Below are 10,652 nucleotides of genomic sequence, written 5' to 3' on the forward strand. Positions count from 1 at the left end.
TCTCTTTTTTTCTTTTTGATTAGTCTGATCATAAGCCAACCAAATTTGTCAAAAGTTATTGATTTTTTTCGAAGATTTATTTATTTGGTCCCAGCTTGGTAGCCTGGTGGCTAAAGTCCTCACTTTACATATGCCGGGAGCCCATATGGGTGCCAGTTCATTTCCCAGCCATTCCACTTCCCATTATGCTTCCTGCTTGTGCCCTGGGAAGACAGTTGAGGACAGCCCAAAGCCTTGGGACCCTGCACCCACATGGAAGACCCGAAAGAAGTTCCTGAATTTGGATCAGTTCAGCTCTGGCTGTTACGACCACTTGGAGAGTAAACCAGCAGATGGACGATCTTCTTCTCTCTCTTCTCTGTAAATCTGACTTTCAAATAAAAAGTCAGTCATACCGAAAAAGACCATGAGAGAGTGATCTTTAACCAGCAGGTCCACTCACTGGATGGCTGGCCCAGAACAGCATATTATTGCATTGACTCAGAAGAATGAGTGTGGAATGGAACATCTTACTGCTATAAGTTTCCTTCCTCCTTAGCCTGCTTAGCACTGGTTAGCAATAACATATAAAGACAGAACAAAATGGAAATGACATCAGGAAGCATTTAAAAATCTGGGGGAAAAGAATGAATTCAAAGTATTAGCCTTTTTACTTGAGCCAGCGCATGCCAAAAACTGGAATTAAGATTACAGTATCTGGATTTGAACCTACGCCCTCTGATACGGGATGCAGGCATCTGAAGAAACATGTTAACTGCTCTGCCAAACACCAGCCTCAACTGTGGATATCTTTGTTCAATAGTACAGAGCCCATTCCAGTTCCTGTTGTTATGCTTCCTAGCCACCTCCCTGCTAAGGCACCTGAGAAGGCAACATCAGATGACCCAATGACGTGAGTTCTTCCCAAACCCCATCGAGTCCAGGATAGAGTTTCTGGCTCCTAGTTTTGACCTGGCCTTGTCCTGATTATAGTGAGCACTTGGGGAGGATGGAAGATTTCTCTTCATGGGTGTCTCTTCATCTCTTTGCCATTCTAACTTTCAAATATATAAATCTTTTTTTTAAAAAAGTAATAGATTGATCTTTTGGAAAAGCAAATAAGCTTGAAGACCTTCTTTCTAACGTGATTACTAAAATAAAAACAAGATGACCGAATCTCTGGTCACATTGTGATATGAGTTATCTCATTGTTTTAGACTAGATAGAAAAGTTTTCAACCAGTAATGTGATGAGGTCATTTGAATGGAGTCTGAAATGTACATTTTACTTTATGCATTTATTCGAAAAGAGAAAAATCGAAGTTTGACCCAGTGAATTTTAAACATTCTTCTCCTTCACCTACTAGGACTTTTAACCAGGCAGGGTGGCCCTACAGTTAACCAAGTCAGGCAGCACAGAGACAAAGAAAATGATTGCTCTGCAGGAGACAGCTCTTACAAGTCAAGACTGCAACAGCCAGACAAAGCCATTAGAATGCTGGGGATTTAGTTGTTGGGCCACTTCCGATATTTTTAAAGATTACACACTTTAAAATATGAAAGTGTATCTTCTACCCAAGATCAGTTCCGTCTTCTCCCTGTCTGCTGCAGGTGGTTGGGAAGTGAACCAGAGGATGAGAGGATTCATCGCTTTGCTTTTAAATAAAGTGAAAACGAGGGATAGGAAAGTTTTAAAATCTTTTTAAACTGCTCTAGAAGATACAGTGTGAAAATAATGCAGGCTATAGTCAAGTCCAAAGGTTTGTGAAGATAGACAGGAAGACAATTTAATATCTTAGGGGAGAAAATTTAAATCAGGTGATCTAAAAGCAAGCTGACAGCAGCTATAGTGAGAGATAAGTGTGGCCACATTCTGCTTCATGTCAGTAAACCGCTTCTGACAGTCATTATTTCTGCACAAATGTGCTAGCAGGGACCTACTTCAATTCACTTTAATTAGGAAAACTTATGCTAACCAACCACTCAAAGCTTCCAAACAATTTCTTAAAATATGAAAAGCAGTTGCCGATGAGTGGCAGACCCTAATGCCAGGAAGGGAAATTATCACATGTTGCAAGTATGTAGTGCCTGTCTTACATCATGAACCTTCCAGAAGTCACATCCTTCTCACTGACTTTATGAAATGTCTTTCAAGCCTTTCACACTGACTTTGTCATCCTGTCCATTGTGTTTGGATTACAACTTGAGTTTTTTCCTTCTCATTATTTTGGTTAAAATTATCACATTGAGTGTTGGGGACATAAATAATGCATGCACATCCTCCACATTAACACCGGCTAGAAATAATATATGGAGAGAAACAGGAGAGTATGTCTTTATGAAGTTAGGGGTATTGTAAAAGCAAGAGGCATTCTATGGAGAATATCTTAGCAGAGGAGAGAATTTTGTGGCTATGCCACAGATAGGAAATCTGTGGTTTGAATACTAGAACTTGAATTTTTTAGAACACCCATGCCCCCGCCCCCCCTCCCCACCCCGTGCCTCATCCTGTCTTTAAAGGCATAGTGATTACAGCTGAGGATGCATTTAGAGTTGTTCTGTAATTCATCCTTAACCGGGAAGGGGATTCTGGGTCAGGCCACAACATGCGTTAATCCCGAGGACAAAATGTTACATGAGAGCAGCCAATGATAGCATGATTTTGGCAACCTGAGTTATCTGGAGTTGTCAAACTCATAGAAATAGAAAGTAGAAAGGTAACCATTGGGGGCTGAGGAAGAGGGGAAATGGAGTTTATAGTTTGGAGTTTAATGATGTATCGAGTCTTAGTTTGAGAATGAGGACAGTTCTGGAGGTCAGTTGTAGCACAATGTAAATGTACTTTACTCACCTAGACATAAAGATGCTGTTTGGCATCATGCATTTTTCATCATATAAAAAGAAAAAAAGGAAGGAAGGAAAAGAGTCAGTCTAGAACTTCAACTTACTCAGAAGTTGTCTCCAAAAATTTCTTACATTTAAAATATCTATTTGACATTGTGCCCTGCACTGCCCAGATTAGTGGACAATACAGTCAGGATGGCTAAAGGTGGCCCCAAGAAGCCAAGGGGCAAAATGTCTGCTTATATCTTCTTTGTGTAGTCATGTCGAGAGGAACATAAGGAGAAAAACCTAGAGGTCCCTGTGAATTGCTCAGAAATTTCCAGGAAGTGCTCTGAGAGGCCAAGAATTGAAGGATTAAGGACCAGCTAAGGGAGCCAAGAAAAAAGGGACCAAATGCCCCTAAAAGACCACCATCTGAATTCTTCCTTTTCTGTTCAGGATTTTACCCCAAGTTCAAATTCACCAAACCCTGGAATCTCTACTGGCGATGTGGCCAAGAAGCTGGGTGGGATGTGGAACAACCTGAGTGACAGTGAAAAGCATCCATACATCACTAAGGCAGCAAGGCTGAAGAAGTGCCAGAAGGATGTCCCTCACTCTAAGTCTAAGGAAAGTTTGATGGCGCAAAGGGGTCTGCCAAGGTTGTCCAGAAAAAGGTGGAAGAGGAGAAAATGAATAAAAACAGCTATGCTAATAAATTATATCTTTAGTGACTCAGGTTCTTTGCACTGTAGGAAAAATTCAGGAGTGCACATAAAACATTTAAGAAAGAAAGAAAGCTCCAAGTATCAACTATTTTGCATAAAGAAATTTTGCTATTTGCCTCTGTAGTTTCTAATTTTCAGAATTGTTACTAACTGGGTGCATTTATATATTAAATGCTGGTCCTCCCACAGACACTGGAAGTTAGGGGCCTTGTCTCCAGCTGTTTTCTGTCACCCACAATATGTTCTTTGGGCAGCCTTGAGGTTTCTCCCACAGGCAATTTAAGCAGAGCCAGGTTAATCCCTGGGATGCAACCTTGAGCTCTTAGAAACGGATAGTGTTTGTTCACTTCTTTAGAGCCTAGTTTGTCTTCTTAGTTTTGCAAATCCATTTATTTATTTATTTATTTATTTATTTAATATTAAATACATTGTATTATGTGACGCAGTTTCATAGGCTCTGGGACTCCCCCCTCCGCTCGTCATACCCTCCCCCCATGGTGGATTCCTCCAATTTGGTGCAATATTACAGTTCAAATTCAGTCAAGATTCTTTCTTTGCAAGTATATACTAAACATAGAGTCCAGCATCTTATTGTCGACATAAATTCAGTGGTTTCTTGGGGAAACCATCTCTGGTCTGAAGGCAGAGCTGGCAGAATATCATCCCAATCAATTAAAAGCCACAACATAACATCAACAACAATTTTTTTTTATTGTTGTTAACATTGTATTATGTGATACAGTTTTATAGGCACTGGGGATTCCCCCCACCCCTTCCATACCCCTCCCCCCATGGTGGATTCCTCCACCTTGATGCATAACCACAGTTCAAGTTCAGTTGAGATTCATTCCTTGCAAACACATATCTAGCATAAAGTCCAGCGTCTTATTGTCCAGATAAGTTCAGTGGCCTCTTGGGGAGACCATCTCTAGTCTGAAGATAGGGCTAACAGAGTAAAGATCTGGTCAGTTAAAAGCCCCAACAAAACCTCAGTATCAATATACAACATTATGGAATTAATTGACATAGTATTGGGTAAACAATATGTTAAAAATAATGCAAGTTCCATTCTTCGAAACATCTGGGTTGAGACAGTATCAATGACAGGTTCAAAAAATAACCAACAACCAAACAAAAATTACAAGTTAAATCAAGGCAAACATATGGTATCTAATCTTTTGGGATTCGCTCATTTCCCTTAGCATTATAGTTTCCAGTTGGGCCCATTTAGCCACAAAGAACTGCATTTTGTTTTTTCTAATAGCTGAGTAGTATTCCATGGAGTAGATGAACCAAAGCTTTCTTATCCAATCTTCTGCTGATGGGCATTTCGGTTGCTTCCATGTTTTTGCAATTACTGATTGTGCTGCTATGAACATAGGGATGCATGTTGGTTTGTCGTAAGACAGGTGTTTTGGATATATTCCTAGGAGTGCAATTGCTGGGTCATATGGTATGCAGATTTTGAGTTGTTTGAGTGTTCTCCAGACTGATTTCCATAAAGGCTGTACCAATTTGCAGCTCCACCAGCAGTGGAGTAGGCTTCCCTTTTCCCCGCATCCTCGCCAGCAAGCGTTGTTGGTGTTCTTGTTTATGTGGGCCAATCTAACTGGTGTTAGGTGGTACCTCATCGAACATCAACAACAATTTACATTATGGAATTATTTGACATGGTATTGAGTAACCAATATGTTACAACATGCAAGTTCTTAACCACATCCTGTGACTACTTCATTGACATTTCAATTTTAGTTTATACACAACCAGCTTCTATACACCTTAAAATGGCTATAGGGTACTGTTCAACTGTCGCGTGTCTGTTTTCATTTTAGTATTTAGCAGTTTGTAGTGTTGAAGCATAATTTTACTGAACCTGGCAGACTTTAGGATAGTCTAAACTGGCTTATAACTCTAAGAAGGCATATATCAACAGATGAAGTATAGAACAGTTTTGGAAGGGGTGTACAGAGAAATCTTCAATATCTTACTGTGGAAGTATGTAATTGCATTTCTTAAAATGAACTTGCGTAATTGATTTAGGTTTGTGAAAATGAATTGAACTCTTCCTAAATTTATGCACATTCTTGCTCAATTCTGATAGTTTAATTGGGATTAAGAGAATAAAAGTGGCCTGGTGTGATAACATTTTAATGAGCTCATGCCTCCTGGAGCCAGCTCTGGGCTGTGTTGCCTAGGAAAGACATTTTTCAGTAGCTCAGAATGTCTTACTGGTGACCCTCTGTATATGGGTAACTGCATTTGTATTATTGTCAGTTTAAAAGAATAACACAGGACTGACCAGCCAGAGAAATCCAGACATGCCAAGGTGAAGTGATCTTACAGGAGACCTCCCTTCTACTTAGCCCATCTCCATCATCTCTGTGCTGCAACCAGCAATAAGAGCAGATCCAATGGCTTTTCCCACTACAAAGTTTTTTCTGGCTGGCTTGGAGTCGTGGCCACATATAAGTGATATTGATGGATTTCCTTGTGAGGACAAGTTCTGAATAAGTAACTGTTCAAAAGTCTCACTTCAGTGGGCTTTCTGCAACTGCACAGTTTTGTTGGAAACTCCAGTTACATGCAAACTGCATTGCCTCTTGCTGTGGATCCTAGCACCCAGAGTAGGAGACCCCATTGTGTCTAGCTGTTCTAATAGAGTTAAGTCAATGTCAAATCAAGTCAGCCAGCCTGGGTCAGAATGCCACTCTCTTTGAGTTCTTCAGCTGTGTTGTCCTCAGTTGGTTGGCCAGATTTCCCATTTGTGTGGTATCTTCAGTGGTATTCCTTTTTCCTTCTCCTGTGGCTGTTTGACAGTGCTTTTTATTATGAAGGAGAACCACAGGTCAGACACAGGCATGTGTTCTGTAAGTCTTGGAGCTCCAGCGGGCCACATGGACCTGTGTGCTGTGGCTTTTACTTCATTCGGCCAGATTCTGCTGTGCTCACCAAAACTAGATGAGTTTCTGCTGTGTTGGCTTTTTGTCTTGAGAGCTTGTCTTGGTCCAAGGAGAGTTCCCTGGTTTCTGGCTGTAAAGTGGAGAGCAAAGAAGTTGTGAACTACTGATTTGGCCGCTAATCTTTAGGTTAAGGGCCTAAAACCAGAGGTCTGTGGGGTCACATTTCTCCTGACCCTTTTCCCCCCCCGGCGTATTTTGTGGTTCAATCTTCTCTGTGGGAAAACCTTCCTCTAAGTGCTCTCATTTTATCCTGCTTCTCACACCTATTGCTCTAAAATGACGTAGCTTTACCAGAAATAATTTGGGGCTGTCTAAAACTACTTTAGGGAACATTTGACTTGAAAAAAATTGTTCATTTTAGAAATGTCTTAGGAGACTGGACAACATTTTTTTGATCCAAAAGCTGAAGTCTGTAAATTAAATTCTGAATCAAAACTGCTTCATTAAGATTTTTTTTTTCTGGCCAAAGATGATGAACAATTTTACAAACTTAACCCAAAATATTAGATAATCACCTCTTTACTAAATCTTTCCTGTTTGTCCTCCAGTTACCACCTTATAAACAGCTCTCGCTCTTCCTTCTCACCCGCTGACCTTTCTCCTTCTACACATCCATGGGTGCCTTTCTCCTCTCCCTCTAGTTCAGATTCTCATCCTTTTGCAGTGAATCTGTAAGCATCCTTTAGTCCCATGAGCCAGTTAGGCCCACAGCTGTAAATTTTAAACCTTGGTCCCAAAATGAATTAAAAGCCATAACTAAGGATTTTCCTAAACCCAAATAAGAGTTGCGAATCTTTGTAGATTGATTTAGAATTATCCTGAGGGCATATGATGGCCTGACTTGCTGGTAAAAGGTTCAGATGCTACATCAGGATGGCAACTTGGAGTGGACTAAATCATAAAGGAACATTTGAGATCTGCTGATTCAGGAGGAGTGAGGATCAGAAGAAAGGGCTCAGTGGGGTTAAAATCTCCACGAAACCATCTCTAAAATATTTTCAGGAAGTTTGATTAAATCACAATTGAATTACGCAACCAGAAAAAAAAGATGAAATTAGGAGATTTTCTAAGGTAGCCTAGAAAATACCTTTTGACAATATTAGGAAATTAAAGAAGGCATTGCTGTAATAGAAGCCTTTCATCCTATTTTGCCAATGTGATTAACCTAAAATTGGAGAGCCACTTCAAAAACGAAATTAGAATGGGAAATAGCCTTTCATCTGAACTGCAACACCTGGAAGAACATTTTGAAAGGATCTAAGGACAAAATGGAGACTTGTGTTCCTACTAACAAAACAACTGAAATAGACCACATCCAACCAGTCACAATTGACCAGGACACTTCTAGCATTGTAAACAAAAGGGACATTGGGGGGGAAGGTTCCATATGCCACAAAAAGAATCTTGCAATTTGAATCATGTCAAAAGTTCCCAAGATTCTGCTTTGCTTTTGAGCATTCAAAGTCAACAAACTGCAGCGAAGATGATCGACCTCCTCAATTCCTGGTGAATATAATTGCTATTCTATACATTGAATTCTGCCACCTTGGTTCAATGTCTAATTAACCAGACCACATGGGTGTTAAATATTTTAAATAGCTTGCAGATTTGACCTAACTCCCAGCCCTCAAAAATAAACCTTGAGCTCTTAATTGAAAAATGGCCCATTCTACTCTGTGATAACATCCCTGGAAATTCCAAAGGAAAAGACTTACTTAGCAATGAAATTGTAATGTTCAGGGCACACTTGGAAGAATGTCTCATGAGGCTCAAGAGGAGTCCTCTACTCATAATTAAATTCTTTCTATTCTGGCACGTCGTTTCAGGCATAACCTGGATAAGGACAGGACACTGTATCTGAAAGCTCATGGAACAAAAATTCCACTGACTTGGAAAAAATGGTTATAATGGAACCCTTTGAAATTAATAGATCCTGCTGTGTCATTGTGCAAAGTTCACCAAAATCCCTTGAAACCAGAAGCAAAGGAAGGGCTCAAATCTATAGTTGAAGACGTTTTTATAAAAAGAGCGGCACTAGATCATGTTAAACATCATCCTTCCTGCCAAGCAATCAGACAGGTGCATCTGGGTATCAGTGCATCAGGATCCGCTGCAAAATGTTACCCTTCACTGGCGAATGGGATGTGTGCAAAAAGCAGCCAGTGACTGATTCCACCTGAAACCACTTACCTTAGCGTAGGTGTCTTTACTCTGCCTTATTCACTGTGTTTCCTAACCAGGACAGTCTCTTAGGAAAATATACCTGGAAAGCCGTGCTCTTGTGTTTCCCAGTTCCTCAATTGTCTTAAAAATACAAACATCCCTTGTGATTCAGTCCTGATAGAGCATGTAGATGCTGCTATATTTTGTTCAGAAAATAAAACAAACTAAAACAAACTAAAAAAAAATTATTCCATTTGCATATTCTCAACTATAGTAAAAAATGTTAAAGATTTTACCACAATACTGGCCATTATTTAAGGCAAAACAGAAAAACACTCTCTAACTAAAATAAAGACTATCCAAACTTAGTCTTTAAACTTACGATTTTTAGCAGGATTTTTAAGTTTAATTGGATAGTGCAGACATTGCATACCAAATCCTTCTAAGCTTGGGATTCCTACTGACAAATTGAAGAACTTTGTATATGGGGTTGATTGAACAATCTATATTCAGTGAAGGATCTTTTCTTCCCCGAATGATCAACCTCTTCAAGGTGAGAGAATGAGCAAAGGGAGGTTCGGGAGACTGAATATGCCACCAGACAATGGCTAAAGTGTGTGTAATCCACCTCTGCCTTAATTCACTCAAAAAAAAAAAAAGCTCAAAACTTGCTTAAGTAATTTCCAGGTTCTCTAGATTTATTGCTGACCTCCAATTTGGAGTGAATCAGACAGCTAATTGATCTCCGCCAAACCAATCTTATAGTATCCTCCATTTATTGTTAGTTGACCTTTGGTTTTCTTCTGCTAACAACATGCAATTAAAACATATCAGTGGCCACCCCACCCTACCTACCCCAACCTACCCCACTGGAAAAGCGTTCGTTTCTGCAATGCAAGGAATGGAAACAAAGTACTGCATAAATACTGTATTTGTTCTCACTTGGGCTATCTGTCTCAGCAACTCAGGATTTTTCACTTTTTGGTCAGTTTTGGTTTCTAGCTGTAAGTGCTTGAGCATGCCCAGTCACACCGAGAGCCTGTGTAAGGAGTGTACCACCTCAGCCTAAAGTCTTGATACTTTTTTTTTAAGTTTCAGTATTTTTAACTAAAATTACTACTGTTTTATTTTTAAAGAAAATTATAAGCATTATGACCTATCATTGCATGAAGACAAAGACTGCACCCAGTGAAATACCAACCATGCAGGAAGACTTTCATTTTGTCTTTATGAAAGTGATAGAAAAATTATCCAAATAACGGGAATAATACAAATTGAGTGTTACAGTGTCCTTTTGGCAGTTTTGGAGTTACAGCTTTGGTTAATTTTCTTTTGCCTGCATTATCTTACACCTCTGTCGGGAGATAAATGAACAAATTCTATTTGCTAATATTTGTACTCAGGATATTTATAATTTTCAGGAAAATTAAAGAAAAATGAAATCATGATGTGTGTAAACATAAAAATAACAAAGATTTACAGGGAAAATTAAAGCAGGACACAAAAACCTATGTGATGTAAAGAAATGTTGAAGGGAATTGCAGTGGGAGCAAAACAATTTTCCTTCACAGGGCAAAGAAATAAAAAGTATTACTGGAACAGGCAGCATCTACACATTTATCAGCTATCTAAGCATAAAAAGAGATCAAAATAGTTCAAAGACAATAAACAGGTCTAGAATCTGATAACCTGGAAAAGAACGTTTTGGGTGATACATAATTTTCATTGGAACATAGAGAAAATTTTTACATAATCATTGGTAAAGCTGGTCTGTAATTTAAACCTTAACACAGTATTTGCTGGATTTTGGTACTATCGAAGGAAAACGTATTTTTTAGCTTTCTGTATTCGTTTTTTGGTTGCTGTGATAAAATACCTGAGGCTGGATAACTTGAAGAAAAGAGGTTTTTATGGAGCTCTCTGTTTGGAGCCTGACAGTCTGAACAGCGTGAATGGGCAGGTTTCTGCTCAGCTCTGAGTTACCCCCCAGACTGGGTTAT

At 39.4% G+C, this 10,652-nt stretch overlaps 1 pseudogene; it reads left to right on the forward strand.

Annotated features, from left to right (window-relative positions):
• The first annotated feature begins 3,017 nt into the window (after positions 1-3,017).
• On the forward strand, positions 3,018-3,532 carry LOC121145592 (annotated as a pseudogene).
• Positions 3,533-10,652: the final 7,120 nt, after the last annotated feature.

The sequence above is a fragment of the Ochotona curzoniae genome, unplaced genomic scaffold (assembly GCF_017591425.1).
Source record: "Ochotona curzoniae isolate NIBS_2020 unplaced genomic scaffold, NIBS_Ocur_1.0 scaffold_3835, whole genome shotgun sequence".
NCBI classification, from domain to species: Eukaryota; Metazoa; Chordata; class Mammalia; order Lagomorpha; family Ochotonidae; genus Ochotona; species Ochotona curzoniae.